Genomic DNA, 15,617 nt, shown 5'->3' on the forward strand with positions numbered 1-15,617 from the left:
GATTAACATTCCAAATGAATTTCCATAATTAACCATTTAACAGAGACCGCCTGGGAATGCCAGGTGCTGTAGGCTTTTGCTTTTTCCTTCCTTCCACCAGCAGGGGGCACTCTCTTCTATGCCTTTTTTCCATTCCCTTTCACAAGTGCACACATTCATTCTCTTTTCTTTTTTTCATTTGCTTTCTCTCTTGCGCTATTTCATCTCTGCAAAATACCAGCATCCTTCTGATCACCTTGGGCCTCCAGCATTGTTGCTTATTTACTTTTAATACTAGGCTCCTTTTCACCAGGACCAGCATCTCCCGGGTGGCTGAAGGCAACCACCGGTAACCCCAAGCAGAAGACCTTTGCAGGCAACACGACCCTCCCCCCTGAAGAGCAGCTCCAAATCACTGGCAACCATCTCACCCTCTTCCTTCATTCACCCCTGGACGTCTCGCTCCGCCCCCAAGTTACTTGTCCAGCTTGCTCTTTCTGTCACATTACCGCGATGAAGGGTTTAGCCTGCAGGAGACCCTGTCCCAAGCCATTTTTGAAGACACCTGATGCGGCGAGTGAATCACTGCTAAACAAACCACACCTGTATGGACGGCACAGCCTTTGCTTGGACCCTTCGGAGCCCGCCCCGTCACGGCCAGATTGCTCGCCACCAAGCGATCCTGAGAAAGGCTGGCCGGGCGATGGATCAAGCAGCGTCTACTGGCCATACCACCTTGGATATGTCCGATCTCGTCTGATCTCGGAAGCAAAGCAGGGCTGGGCTTGGACAGTACTTGAATGGGAGACCTCCTGGGAACACCGGGTGCTGTAGACCATTTTGATGACGTTTTGCCCTACTGCCCAGCTCGGCTAGCATGGAACGGCGCCTTGCCGGACACCGACCTTAAGTAACTTAGATGATGGAAGCCCCAAGGCCTCTGAGCCAGTTGGCAGCTAAGTACGCTACCCTGCCGCCTTCACGCAGGCCTGACACCGAGCTCCTTTCCACGGCTAGGAGTGTTATTGACTCCACAGCTCGCCGTGTGGAAATGATGGCGTTAAAAGCACTCGGGGCCGTGAAGGGGCCAGGCTTTCAGCAGGTGCCCAGGGAAGGTTTTGGATGCCGGCCGCCTAGCGAGGGCCAGCAGAAGTAACATGTTTCTCTGCAAAGAAGCTTGTGTAACCAAGCCAGACGGCTGCCAAAGAGCTAACCTCAGTGCAAGGAGGGCAAGGAAGGTGCGGAAGGAATTGGGGAGGGGGGGGTGATTCCTGCTAGGGCCCTGAAATCATAAAACAGGCAGGAGAGTCTGACGCAAGGTGACGTAGAGGTTGTAGGGGCAGATAGGGGGTGTTGTCACGTGCGAGCACGTGTGCATGCTGGCTTGTGTGTGAGAGTGCGCTTCCTAGGTGTGGCACGCTGCAGACAGTCAAAGGGATTGTTCCCTTTCATTAATAGTTAATCCCCGGCTGCAGGCTATTAGAAAGCAACTAACCGCGCTCTACTTACCCTACCCAGGTCTACCGGTTAATCTCGCCTCTGCTCCCGGCCTGTGGCATTGGCTGTGAAGCTGACGTTCCGTCGACAGCGCTGCAGCCGATCAGTGAGCTCAGCGGCTCTGAGTGGGGCCTTCTGTCTACAAGACCTTTTAAGGAAGCCAGCAAAAAAATTGAAGAGAAGGGAAAGCACAAAAAGACCTGGTCTTGCTGAGCACTGGAAAGGGCAGCCGGCAACCAGACTTCAAAGTAGAAAAGCAGCAAGTGAGAGGCTTGTCTGTGCCTTCAAAGTAGAAAAGCAGCAAGTGAGAGGCTTGTCTGCGCCTTCAAAGTAGAAAAGCAGCAAGTGAGAGGCTTGTCTGTGCCTACGGCCAAACCACTCTCTACACGCCCGACCTTGTCTAATCTTGGAAGCCAAGCAGGGTTGGGCCTGGTTAGTACTTGGATGGGAGACTGCCTGGGAATACCAGGTGCTCTAGGCCTTTGCTTTTTCTTTCCTTCCACCGGCAGGGGGCACTCTCTTCTATGCCTTTTTTCCATTCCCTTTCACAAGTGCACACATTCATTCTCTTTTCTTTTTTTCATTTGCTTTCTCTCTTGCGCTATTTCATCTCTGCAAAATACCAGCATCCTTCTGATCACCGTGGGCCTCCAGCATTGTTGCTTATTTACTTTTAATACTAGGCTTCTTTTCACCTGAACCAGCGTCTCCCGCGTGGCTGGAGGCAATCACCAGTATCCCCAAGCAGAAGACCTTAGCAGGCAACACGACCCTCCCCCCTGAAGAGCAGCTCAAAGTCACTGGCAACCATCTCACCCTCTTCCTTCATTCACCTCTGAACGTCTCGCTCAGCCCCCAAGTTACGGGTCCAGCTTGCTCTTTCTGTCACATTACCGCGATGAAGGGTTTAGCCTGCAGGAGACCCTGCGCCGAGACATTTTTGAAGACACCTGATGCGGCGGGTGAATCACTGCTAAACAAACCACACCTGTATGGACGGCACAGCCTTTGCATGGACCCTTCGGAGCCCGCCCCGTCACGGCCAGATTGCTCGCCACCAAGCGATCCTGAGAAAGGCTGGCCGAGCGATGGATCGAGCAGCGTCTACTGGCCATACCACTTTGGATACGCGCGATCTCGTCTGATCTCGGATGCAGGGCTGGGCTCGGACAGTACTTGGATGGGAGACCTCGTGGGAACACCGGGTGCTGTAGACTATTTTGATGATGTTTTGCCCTACTGACCAGCTCGGCTAGCATGGAACGGCGCCTTGCCGGACACCGACCTTAAGTAACTTAGATGATGGAAGCCCCAAGGCCTCTGAGCCAGTTGGCAGCTAAGTACGCTACCCCGCCGCCTTCACGCAGGCCTGACACCGAGCTCCTTGCCACGGCTAGGAGTGCTTATTGACTCCGCAGCTCGCCGTGTGGAAATGATGGCGTTAAAAGCACCCGGGGCCGTGAAGGGGCCAGGCTTTCAGCAGGTGCCCAGGGAAGGTTTTGGATGCCGGCCGCCTAGCGAGGGCCAGCAGAAGTAACATGTTTCCCTGCAAAAAAGCTTGTGTAACCAAGCCAGACGGCTGCCAAAGAGCTAACCTCAGTGCAAGGAAGGCAATGAAGGTGAGGAAGGAATTGGGGAGGGGGTGTTGTGATTCCTGCTAGGGCCCTGAAATCATAAAACAGGCAGGAGAGTCTGACGCATGGTGACGGAGAGGTTGTAGGGGCAGATAGGGGGTGTTGTCACTTGCGAGCACGTGTGCATGCTGGCTTTCAGTGTGAGAGTGCGCTTCCTAGGTGTGGCGTGCTGCAGACAGTCAAAGGGATTGTTCCCTTTCATTAACAGTTAATCCCCGGCTGCAGGCTATTAGAAAGCAACTAACCACGCTCTACTCAACCTACCCGGGTCTACTGGTGAGTCTCGCCTCTGCTACCGGCCTGTGGCATTGGCCGTGAAGCTGACGTTCCGTCGACAGCGCTGCAGCCGATCAGTGAACTCAGCGGCTCTCAGTGGGGCGTTCTGTCTACAAGACCTTTTAAGGAAACCAGCAAAAAAATTGAAGAGAAGGGAAAGCACAAAAGGACCTGGTCTTGCTGAACACTGGAAAGGGCAGCCGGCAGCCAGACTTCAAAGTAGAAAAGCAGCAAGTGAGAGGCTTGTCTGTGCCTACGGCCACACCACCCTGAATGCGCCTGATCTCGGAAGCAAAGCAGGGTTGGGCCTGGTTAGTACTTGGATGGGAGACCGCCTGGGAATACCAGGTGTTGTAGGCTTTTGCTTTTTTTTTCCTTCCACCAGCAGGTTGCACTCTCTTCTGTGCCTTTTTTCCATTCCCTTTCACAAGTGCACACATTCATTCTCTTTTCTTTTTTTCATTTGCTTTCTCTCTTGCGCTATTTCATCTCTGCAAAATACCAGCATCCTTCTGATCACCGTGGGCCTCCAGCATTGTTGCTTCTTTACTTTTAATACTAGGCTGCTTTTCACCAGGGCCAGCATCTCCCGTGTGGCTGGAGGCAACCACCGGTATCCCCAAGCAGAAGACCTTTGCAGGCAACACGACCCTCCCCCCTGAAGAGCAGCTCAAAGTCACTGGCAACCATATCACCCTCTTCCTTCATTCACCCCTGGACGTCTCGCTCCGCCCCCAAGTTACGGGTCCAGCTTGCTCTTTCTGTCACATTACCGCGATGAAGGGTTTAGCCTGCAGGAGATCCTGCGCCGAGACATTTTTGAAGACACCTGATGCGGCGGGTGAATCACTGCAAAACAAACCACACCTGTAGGGACGGCACAGCCTTTGCATGGACCCTTCGGAGCCTGACCCATCACGGCCAGATTGCTCGCCACCAAGCGTGTTACAACTCTCCTGTTAGTTTTTTTTTAGTTTGCTGGTCACATGACCATTTTGCCTATTTAATCCGGCTCTGCCCTCCTGGCTTTGCTGGACTTCATTTGTATTTACTACTGTTGAGCTAGCTTGTTGCTCTGTTGCCGTTCTCTGTTAGTTTTGCTAGGTCTTCTGACCCCTATGCCTTTTTGTTGTGTGTTTGTCTTTGACTGCTACTATTTCTGCTAGGAGGTGTCCAACTTTTCCCAGTCCCTAGATCTTGTAGGGATCCCTCCTCACATCTATAGGTCTGCGTTCAGACTAGCCGAGGACTTTAGCGGGTCTGATCGCAGGATCAGGTTCCCCGTTACGTCGTAGGGATCTAGTTTAGTTCTATTGTAGGGATAGATCTCCTTTCTTTCCTTAGTCTCTGTAGCAGATCATAACAGTAATTCCAGCCATAAAAAAAAAAAAAAAAAAAAAATTTCTCTAAGAAAAGACCTCCAGTTTTCCATCATGGTCTCGGTGCAAGATTTGGCTCAACGCTTGCAGGGACTCTCTCTGGAGGTGACCAAGCTCCAACAACACGTGAGTAGCTGTTCTGAAGCGCATTTTGTGGAACCTAAGGTACGTCTGCCTGATCTATTTTTTGGCAAACAACAAGATTTTTTTTCTTTTAAAAATGCTTGTCTATTGTATTTTCATTTGAGACCCGGATCCTCTGGTGATGAATCACAGCGCATAGGGATCATAATGTCACTTTTGCGCAAAGATCTTCAGGGATGGGCCTTCTCTCTCCAACCTAGTGATCCGTGCCTTAGATCAGTGGATAGTTTTTTTTCTGCTTTGGGTTTGTTGTACGATGATCCTGATCGTGTCTCATCTGCTGAGTCTGAATTAAGACGTTTGAGGCAGGGATCAGGTAATGTGGAAAAATATTGTTCTCACTTCCGTCGGTGGTCTGCCCAGGTGGGGTGGAACGATTCTGCTTTGAAAAGCTTGTTTCTTGCAGGGCTATGTGAAAGGGTAAAGGATTTACTGATTGCTTATCCCACACCTGGAAACTTGCAGGAGGCAATGCAATTAGCTATACGGGTGGACAGGAGACTGCGTGAAATGGTTAATGAGAGCAAATCCTCTGCTATGTCAGCTTCGAGTCCTGAGAGGTTCTGTGCTGACAATGGAGAGCCGATGGCACCCCGCTCTCAGGAAAAAGACCGCCGACTTTCTGAAGGCTTGTGTTTCTATTGCGGAAATTCAGGTCATTTTATTAAGAGCTGTGTGCTTCGTAAGAAGAAAGAAAAAAAAATGGTCAGTCATGCTCGTATTGCCTGTTTAAATTCTAAGGGAGTATTCCTATCTGCCACTACTGCTGCTCAGGATGAATTAATTGAATTTCGGGAATTTGTGGATTGTGGATCTACTCTGAATGTGATTGATGGGGGATTCTTGGAAAAACTTAGATTAGAACCTAAAACTTTGTCATCCCCTATTGCTGTGGTTTCTGTCGATGGCTCTCCCTTGAAGAGTGTTACTCACAAGGTCTGTGAATTTCCCCTCACTATTAATGGTATTCATCAAGAGAATTTGGATTTGGTGGTATTGGATAATTTGCCTTCTCCAGTAATATTGGGGCTACCCTGGTTAAAATTGCACAATCCTGTACTGGATTGGTCTACCAATGAAATTAAGTCCTGGAGCCCTAAGTGTCATGACAAGTGTTGTAACGGGCGCATTGCTGCTGTGGATAGAGGGGAATTGCCTGTACCTATTCAGGACTTTTGGAGAGTTTTTTCTGAGGAGGAGTCGCAGGTTTTGCCTCCCCATAGAGACTATGATTGTACCATTGAATTTGTCCCTGGCGCGACTCTTCCTAAGAGTCGTTTATTTAATCTTACTATTCCTGAAAGAAAGGCTTTGGAAGAATACATACAGACAAGCTTGGCCGCCGGTCACATTAGGCCTTCCAAGTCTCCTGTGGCTGTTGGATTTTTTTTTGTAAAAAAAAAAGATGGCGGTTTACGTCCTTGTCTGGACTTTCGTAAGATTAATAAAATTACTGTACGCAATCCTTACCCACTGCCATTGATTCCTGATTTATTTAACCAGTTAGTGGGGTCCAAGTGGTTCTCTAAAATTGATCTCCGGGTGGCATACAATTTGTTGCGCATGAAGGAGGGTGATGAATGGAAGACTGCTTTTAACACTCCTGTGGGTCATTTTGAGAATCTGGTTATGCCTTTTGGTCTCACTAATGCTCCAGCATTTTTTCAGAATCTTATTAATGATATCCTTAGACCTTTAATCGGCAAAAATGTGGTTGTGTATTTGGATGACATTTTGATTTATTCGCCGGATCTGGAGTCTCATTGGCGAAGCGTACGTGAGGTATTACAGTTATTAATGGACAATTCGCTTTTTGCTAAGCTGGAGAAATGTGAGTTCGCTGTACAGAGAATTCGTTTTTTGGGCTACATTATCTCCAGTGAAGGTTTTGAGATGGACCCGGTTAAAGTTCAAGCTGTGCAGGAATGGCCTAGGCCTATTGGTTTGAAATCGATACAGAGGTTTTTGGGTTTCGCCAATTATTACAGAAAATTCATAAAAAAGTTTGCTATTATTGTCAAACCGCTGACCGATCTCACCAGGAAAGGTGCTAATGCGGTTCAGTGGACTTCTGAGGCCATTGAAGCTTTTGTGTTTCTAAAGGAGAGGTTTACCTCTGCTCCCATCCTTATGCAGCCTGATGTGACTAAGCCGTTTTTGGCTGAGGTTGATGCTTCTTCGGTGGGGGTTGGTGCGGTGTTGTCTCAGGAAAACAAGGATGGAGTACATCCCTGTGCCTTTTTTTCAAAAAAATTTTCCGAGACTGAACTTAATTACGATATTGATAATCGGGAATTGCTGGCGATTAAACTCGCATTTGAACACTGGCGTCATCTCTTGGAAGGTGCTGAATTTCCCATTCAGGTTTTCACTGATCATAAAAATCTGATCTATCTTGATGCTGCCAAGCGCTTGAATGCCCGTCAGGCTAGGTGGGCACTTTTTTTCTCGCGGTTTAATTTTTCCGTTGCTTACATCCCGGGTACCAAGAATGTTAAAGCGGATGCTTTGTCTCGCAGCTTTTCTCCCATGGTCGGTGTTGAGGAGGAAGAGGAGACCATTTTACAAGAAGGTGTTGTGATTGCTGCTTTGGACTCCATTTTGGAGGATGAGATTCTTAAAGCACAGGAGAATGCCCCATCTAACACTCCCCATGGGAGGTTGTTTGTGCCTAGGACCTTTAGGAGAGATTTGTTTGTTGAGTGTCATGAATCTCGGTTGGCAGGTCATCCAGGAATTTCTGAGACCAAGAGACTTGTGTGTCGCAGTTTTTGGTGGCCTGGATGGCAGAAGGAAGTCATTAAGTGGGTGCGCCAATGTACTGTGTGTGCAAGATCCAAGTCTTCGCATGCTCCTGCTGTGGGGTTGCTTTGCCCTCTGGAGGTTCCTAGTGCACCTTGGACACATCTGGCTATGGACTTTATTACTGACCTTCCTCCCTCTGAAGGTTTCACGGTCATCTGGGTGGTCATGGACCGTTTTAGCAAGATGTGTCACTTGGTTCCCTTCATCAAACTGCCTTGCGCTAAGACACTCGCTAAGGCCTTTGTCAAGGAGATTATCAGACTACATGGTGTTCCTACTGACATTATTTTTGATAGGGGACCTCAGTTCGTGGCTCGTTTTTGGCGTGCCTTTTGTGACAGGTTGGGAGTTCATTTGTCGTTTTCATCCGGATATCATCCTGAGTCTAATGGCCAGACAGAAAGGAAGAACCAGGATGTTGAGCAGTTCTTGCGTTGTTTTGGGGCAGACAATCAAGAGGGGTGGTCTGAGTTTCTGCCACTTGCTGAATTTGCTCTTAACAACCATACATCCTCTTCTTCTGGGTATTCGCCTTTTTTTTGTTGTTCTGGGAGACATCCGTCTTTTGGGTCATTTTCCAAATTGGTTTCGGCTGTGCCTGAGGAGGAGAGTTTTTCCGGTGATTCGGAGAGAGTTTGGACGGATGTGCGTGGTAATCTTCAGGAGGCTAACAAAAAATCTAAGAGGTACTTTGATAGGAAACGGCAAGAGATTTTGTTTGCGGTTGGTGACATGGTTTGGTTGTCCTCTAAGAATCTGCGATTGAGGATTCCTTCTAAACAATTGGGTCCCAAGTTCGTAGGGCCCTTTAAGGTACTTCAGATAGTTAACCAATCTGCTGTTAGGCTGAAGGTTCCTACGTCCTGGAGGATTAATCCGGTGTCTCATGTTTCTCTGTTGAAAAAAGCTGATGTGTCGGATGGTGACGCCTCTGCCACTGTTCCTCCGGTGGTGGAGGACGGGGAATATGAAATTTCCCGCATCCTAAATTCTAGACGGTATAGAGGGAGTTTGCAGTATCTCGTCGCTTGGAAGGGTTTCGGACCTGAGGATAACTCATGGGTGAGAGCGGATTATGTTTCTGCCCCCAGACTTGTCCAAGCATTTCACAGGAGGTTTCCTGGTAAGCCTGGGCCTAGGGGATCCGGAGGATCCTCTTAGAAGAGGGGGTACTGTTACAACTCTCCTGTTAGGTTTTTTTTTGTTTGCTGGTCACATGACCATTTTGCCTATTTAATCCGGCTCCGCCCACCTGGCTTTGCTGGACTTCATTTGTATTTACTACTGTTGAGCTAGCTTGTTGCTCTGTTGCCGTTCTCTGTTAGTTTTGCTAGGTCTTCTGACCCCTATGCCTTTTTGTTGTGTGTTTGTCTTTGACTTCTACTATTTCTGCTAGGAGGTGTCCAACTTTTCCCAGTCCCTAGATCTTGTAGGGATCCCTCCCTCACATCTATAGGTCTGCGTTCAGACTAGCCGAGGACTTTAGCGGGTCTGATCGCAGGATCAGGTTCCCCGTTACATCGTAGGGATCTAGCTTAGTTCTATTGTAGGGATAGATCTCCTTTCTTTCCTTAGTCTCTGTAGCAGATCATAACAAAGCGATCCTGAGAAAGGCTGGCCGGGCGATGGATCGAGCAGCGTCTACTGGCCATACCACCATGGATGCGCCTGATCTCGTCTGATCTCGGAAGCAAAGCAGGGCTGGGCTCGAACAGTACTTGGATGGGATACCTCCTGGGAACACCGGGTGCTGTAGACCCCTGGACGTCTCGCTCCGCCCCCAAGTTACGGGTCCAGCTTGCTCTTTCTGTCACATTACCGCGATGAAGGGTTTAGCCTGCAGGAGACCCTGCGCCGAGACATTTTTGAAGACACCTGATGCGGCGGGTGAATCACTGCTAAACAAACCACACCTGTAGGGATGGCACAGCCTTTGCATGGACCCTTCGGAGCCCGCCCCGTCACGGCCAGATTGCTCGCCACCAAGCGATCCTGAGAAAGGCTGGCCGGGCGATGAATTGAGCAGCATCTACTGTCCATACCACCTTGGATACGCATGATCTCATCTGATCTCGGAAGCAAAGCAGGGCTGGGCTCGGACAGTACTTGGATGGGATACCTCCTGGGAACACCGGGTGCTGTAGACCATTTTGATGACGTTTTGCCCTACTGCCCAGCTCGGCTAGCATGGAACGGCGCCTTGCCGGACACCGACCTTAAGTAACTTAGATCATGGAAGCCCCAAGGCCTCTGAGCCAGTTGGCAGCTAAGTACGCTAGCCCGCCGCCTTCACGCAGGCCTGACACCGAGCTCCTTGCCACGGCTAGGAGTGCTTATTGACTCCGCAGCTCGCCGTGTGGAAATGATGGTGTTAAAAGCACCCGGGGCCGTGAAGGGGCCAGGCTTTCAGCAGGTGCCCAGGGAAGGTTTTGGATGCCGGCCTCCTAGCGAGGGCCAGCAGAAGTAACATGTTTCTCTGCAAAGAAGCTTGTGTAACCAAGTCAGACGGCTGACAAAGAGCTAACCTCAGTGCACGGAAGGCAAGGAAGGAGCGGAAGGAATTGGGGAGGGGGGGGTGATTCCTGCTAGGGCCCTGAAATCATAAAACAGGCAGGAGAGTCTGACGCATGGTGACGGAGAGGTTGTAGGGGCAGATAGGGGGTGTTGTCACGTGCGAGCACGTGTGCATGCTGGCTTGTGTGTGAGAGTGCGATTCCTAGGTGTGGCGCGCTGCAGACAATCAAAGGGATTGTTCCCTTTCATTAAAAGTTAATCCCCGGCTGCAGGCTATTAGAAAGCAACTAACCGCGCTCTACTCACCCTACCCGGGTCTACCGGTGAGTCTCGCCTCTGCTCCCGGCCTGTGGCATTGGCCGTGAAGCTGACGTTCCGTCGACAGCGCTGCAGCCGATCAGTGAGCTCAGCGGCTCTGAGTCGGGCCTTCTGTCAACAAGACCTTTTAAGGAAGCCAGCAAAAAAATTGAAGAGAAGGGAAAGCACAAAAGGACCTGGTCTTGCTGAGCACTGGAAAGGGCAGCCGGCAGCCAGACGTCAAAGTAGAAAAGCAGCAAATGAGAGGCTTTTCTCTGTCTACGGCCACACCATCCTGAACAGGCCTGATCTCAGAAGCTAAGCAGTGTCAGGCCTGGTTAGTACTTGGATAGGAGACTGCCTGGGAATACCAGGTGCTGTAGGCTTTTGCTTTTTCCTTCCTTCCACCAGCAGGGGGCACTCTCTTCTATGCCTTTTTTCCATTCCCTTTCAAAAGTGCACACATTCATTCTCTTTTCTTTTTTTCATTTGCTTTCTCTCTTGCGCTATTTCATCTCTGCAAAATACCAGCATCCTTCTGATCACCGTGGGCCTCCAGCATTGTTGCTTCTTTACTTTTAATACTAGGCTCCTTTTCACCAGGACCAGCGTCTCCCGCGTGGCTGGAGGCAATCACCGGTAACCCCAAGCAGAAGACCTTTTCAGGCAACACGACCCTCCCCCTTGAAGAGCAGCTCAAAGTCACTGGCAACCATCTCACCCTCTTCCTTCATTCACCCCTGGACGTCTCACTCCGCCCCCAGGTTACGGATCCAGCTTGCTCTTTCTGTCACATTACCGTGATGAAGGGTTTAGCCTGCAGGAGACCCTGCGCCGAGACATTTTTGAAGACACCTGATGCGGCGGGTGAATCACTGCTAAACAAACCACACCTGTAGGGACGGCACAGCCTTTGCATGGACCCTTCAGAGCCCGCCCCGTCACGGCCAGATTGCTTGCCACCAAGCGATCCTGAGAAAGGCTGGCCGGGCGATGGATCGAGCAGCGTCTACTGGCCATACCACCTTGGATACGCCCGATCTCGTCTGATCTCGGAAGCAAAGCAGGGCTGGGCTCAGACAGTACTTGGATGGGAGATCTCCTGGGAACACCGGGTGCTGTAGACCATTTTGATGACGTTTTGCCCTACTGCCCAGCTGGGCTAGCATGGAACGGCGCCATGCCGGACACCGACCTTAAGTAACTTAGATGATGGAAGCCCCAAGGCCTCTGAGCCAGTTGGCAGCTAAGTACGCTACCATGCAGGCCTGAAACCGAGCTCCTTGCCACGGCTAGGAGTGCCTATTGAATCCGCAGCTCGCCGTGTGGAAATGATGGCATTAAAAGCAACCGGGGCCGTGAAGGGGCCAGGCTTACAGCAGGTGCCCAGGGAAGGTTTTGGATGCCGGCCGCCTAGCGAGGGCCAGCAGAAGTAACATGTTTCTCTGCAAAGAAGCTTGTGTAACCAAGCCAGACGGCTGACAAAGAACTAACTTCAGTGCAAGGAAGGCAAGGAAGGTGCGGAAGGAATTGGGGAGGGGGGGGTGATTCCTGCTAGGGCCATGAAATCATAAAACAGGCAGGAGAGTCTGACGCATAGGGGCAGATAGGGGGTGTTGTCACGTGCGAGCACGTGTGCATGCTGGCTTGTGTGTGAGAGTGCGCTTCCTAGGTGTGGCGTGCTGCAGATAGTCAAAGGGATTGTTCCCTTTCATTAAAAGTTAATCCCCGGCTGCAGGCTATTAGAAAGCAACTAACCGCGCTCTACTCACCCTACCCAGGTCTACCGGTGAGTCTCGCCTCTGCTCCCAGCCTGTGGCATTGGCCGTGAAGCTGACGTTCCATCGACAGCGCTGCAGCCGATCAGTGAGCTCAGCGGCTCTGAGTGGGGCGTTGTGTCTACAAGACCTTTTAAGGAAGCCAGCAAAAAAAATTGAAGAGAAGGGAAAGCACAAAAGGACCTGGTCTTGCTGAGCACTGGAAAGGGCAGCCGGCAGCCAGACGTCAAAGTAGAAAAGCAGCAAATGAGAGGCTGGTCTTTGCCTACGGCCACACCACCCTGGACACGCCTGATCTTGTCTCATCTTGGAAACTAAGCAAGGTTGGGCCTGGTTAGTATTTGGATGGGAGACCACCTGGGAATACCAGGTGCTGTAGGCATTTGCTTTTTCCTTCCTTCCACCAGCAGGGGGCCCTCTGTTCTATGACTTTTTTCCATTCCCTTTCACAAGTGCACACATTCATTCTCTTTTCTTTTTTTCATTTGCTTTCTCTCTTGCGCTATTTCATCTCTGCAAAATACCAACATCCTTCTGATCACCGTGGGCCTCCAGCATTGTTGCTTCTTTACTTTTAACCACTTCGCGCCAGAGCCTGTTTTTGCCTTCGTGACCGGGCCAATTTTTTCAATTCTGACCACTGTCACTTTATGAGGTAATTACTCTGGAACGCTTCAACGGATCCCCCTGATTCTGAGATTGTTTTTTTGTGACATATTGTACTTCATGATAGTGATAAAATTTCTTTGATATCACTTGCGTTTGATTGTGAAAAAATCGGAAATTTGGCGAAAATTTTGAAAATTTTGCAATTTTCAAACTTTGAATTTTCATGCCCTTTAATCAGAGAGATATATCACACAAAATAGTTAATAAATAACATTGCCCACATGTCTACTTCACATCAGCACAATTTTGGAACCAAAATTTTTTTTTGTTAGGAAGCTATAAGGGTTAAAATTGACCAGCGATTTCTCATTTTTACAACAAAATTTACAAAAACATTTTTTTTAGGGACCACATCTTATTTGAAGTGACTTTGAGGAGCCTTTATGACAGAAAATACCCAAAAGTGATACCATTCTAAAAACTGCACCCCTCAAGGTGCTCAAAACCACATTCAAGAAGTTTATTAACCCTTCAGGTGCTTCACAGGAATTTTTGGAATGTGGAAGAAAACAATCAACATTTAACTTTTTTTCACAAAACTGCTACTTTAACCTCAAATTTTTAATTTTCACAAGGGTAGCCAGAAAAAATGGACCCCAAAATGTGTTGTGTAATTTCTCCTGAGCACGCTGATACCCCATATGTGGTGCAAAGCCACTGTTTGGGTGCACGGCATTGCTTGGAAAGTAAGGAGCGCCATTTGACTTTTGGAATGGAAATTTGACTGGAATGGATAGCGGACGCCATGTTGCATTTGGAGAGCCCCAGAGGTGTCTAAACAGAGGAAACCCTCAACAAGTGACCCCATTTTGTAAACTAGACCCCTCAAGGAACTTATCTAGATGTGTGGTGAGCACCTTGAACCCCCAGGGGCTTCACAGAATTTTATAATGTTGAAGTGTGAAAATAAAAAAACACATTTTTAACACAAAACTGCTAATTTAGCCTCAAATTTTTAATTTTCACAAGGCCAGCCAGAAAAAATGGACCCCAAAATGTGTTGTGCAATTTCTCCTGAGCACGCTGATACCCCATATGTGGTGCAAAGCCACTGTTTGGGCGCACGGCATGGTTTGGAAGGTAAGGAGCGCCATTTGACTTTTGGAATGGAAATTTGACTGGAATGGATAGCGGACGCCATGTTGCATTTGGAGAGCCCCTGAGGTGCCTAAACAGAGGAAACCCCCAACAAGTGACCCCATTTTGGAAACTAGACCCCTCAAGGAACTTATCTAGATGTGTGGTGAGCACCTTGAACCCCCAGGGGCTTCACAGAATTTTATAATGTTGAAGTGTGAAAATAAAAAAACACATTTTTAACACAAAACTGCTACTTTAGCCTCAAATTTTTAATTTTCACAAGGGCAGCCAGAAAAAATGGACCCCAAAATGTGTTGTGCATTTTCTCCTGAGCACGCTGATACCCCATATGTGGTGCAAAGCCACTGTTTGGGCGCACGGCATGGCTTGGAAGGTAAGGAGCGCCATTTGACTTTTGGAATGGAAATTTGACTGGAATGGATAGCGGACGCCATGTTGCATTTGGAGAGCCCCTGAGGTGCCTAAACAGAGGAAGCCCACAACAAGTGACCGAATTTTACAATCTACTCCTCTGTATAAATTAATCTAGTGGTGGGAAAATAAGTAGATAGGTAAATGGTCACTAAACCTATAGATGAATTCCCACAGAGGTGTCATTTCTATAATGGGGTCACTTCAGGGGGGATTATGCTGTTCTGGCACTTTTCAGAGTACCAGAGCTAAAGAATCCCCCCTGAAGTGACCCCATTTTGGAAATGAAACCCCTCTGGGAATTCATCTATGGGTTTAGTGACCATTTTAACTCAATGGATGATTTCCAGAAACAAGCACGCAATGGAAGGTTTAGATTCTGGAGAACCCCCCCTGGAAATTAAGTGAGCTCTACTCGAATGTGTCATTCACTAAATGAACCAAATGTTTGAATGACAAATTGGGATACATTTTTACAGTTTAAAAACGTGGTTCTGTGTGGAAGATTTTAAAGCAGTCAGTGACGCATAAGGCTGGCAATGATGGGCATTGTGGGCAATAGTAGCGGGTATCACGCCTCATTGCTCTCTTAGTACATACACAACATCTTTTCTGGGGGTTCCTTCTTGTTTCCGTTGCTGGAATAAGTGCAATAAAATGTCGCTCAGTGAGTCTTTTCACATCCTCAGATTCTAATGGATGAGCGGGGCTAACACTTTGAAAGACAAGATTTTCAATTACCTTTTCTTGATAATCAAGAAAAGGATCTGAATTTCCTGCTTTTTTGTACAACTCAAAAGAATTGTATGTGGCCACCTGAAACAAATAAATAACCAACTTTTTATACCAGGTATAGGACTTTCTTGATACCTGGTATGGCTGTAGAACCTGGTCTGCAAGGTCCACACCCCCCATGTGTTTCTTGTAGTCAATGACTGACACAGGTTTTTGCTTCGGAGTGGTGGATCCTAGTTCTACAGTGGCCCTTGTGGCATCTGTGTGGATCGAGCTGAGGACAAAAATATCCCTCTTATCCCTATATTTCAGGGCAAGCAGATCTCCGTTGCGTACAGTCCCTGACTGCCCCTTTTGAAACTTTTGGTTGACCAATGGTTGTGGAAACCCTAGACGGT

General features: G+C 48.7%; 9 pseudogenes; all 9 read left to right on the forward strand.

Moving 5' to 3' along the window:
• The first annotated feature begins 696 nt into the window (after nucleotides 1-696).
• LOC141267705 (5S ribosomal RNA) lies at nucleotides 697-816 on the forward strand (annotated as a pseudogene).
• A 1,022-nt stretch (nucleotides 817-1,838) lies between these two features.
• On the forward strand, nucleotides 1,839-1,957 carry LOC141269928 (5S ribosomal RNA; annotated as a pseudogene).
• Nucleotides 1,958-2,578: 621 nt separating this feature from the next.
• LOC141270263 (5S ribosomal RNA) lies at nucleotides 2,579-2,693 on the forward strand (annotated as a pseudogene).
• A 944-nt stretch (nucleotides 2,694-3,637) lies between these two features.
• LOC141267887 (5S ribosomal RNA) lies at nucleotides 3,638-3,746 on the forward strand (annotated as a pseudogene).
• A 5,607-nt stretch (nucleotides 3,747-9,353) lies between these two features.
• On the forward strand, nucleotides 9,354-9,473 carry LOC141267752 (5S ribosomal RNA; annotated as a pseudogene).
• A 268-nt stretch (nucleotides 9,474-9,741) lies between these two features.
• Nucleotides 9,742-9,861, forward strand: LOC141268986 (5S ribosomal RNA; annotated as a pseudogene).
• Nucleotides 9,862-10,802: 941 nt separating this feature from the next.
• On the forward strand, nucleotides 10,803-10,911 carry LOC141270162 (5S ribosomal RNA; annotated as a pseudogene).
• Nucleotides 10,912-11,532: 621 nt separating this feature from the next.
• LOC141267803 (5S ribosomal RNA) lies at nucleotides 11,533-11,652 on the forward strand (annotated as a pseudogene).
• Nucleotides 11,653-12,566: 914 nt separating this feature from the next.
• Nucleotides 12,567-12,685, forward strand: LOC141269298 (5S ribosomal RNA; annotated as a pseudogene).
• Nucleotides 12,686-15,617: the final 2,932 nt, after the last annotated feature.

Source organism: Phyllobates terribilis, unplaced genomic scaffold (genome assembly GCF_046119375.1).
Source record: "Phyllobates terribilis strain yellow unplaced genomic scaffold, ASM4611937v1 Scaffold_4__5_contigs__length_816908805, whole genome shotgun sequence".
Taxonomy (NCBI): domain Eukaryota; kingdom Metazoa; phylum Chordata; class Amphibia; order Anura; family Dendrobatidae; genus Phyllobates; species Phyllobates terribilis.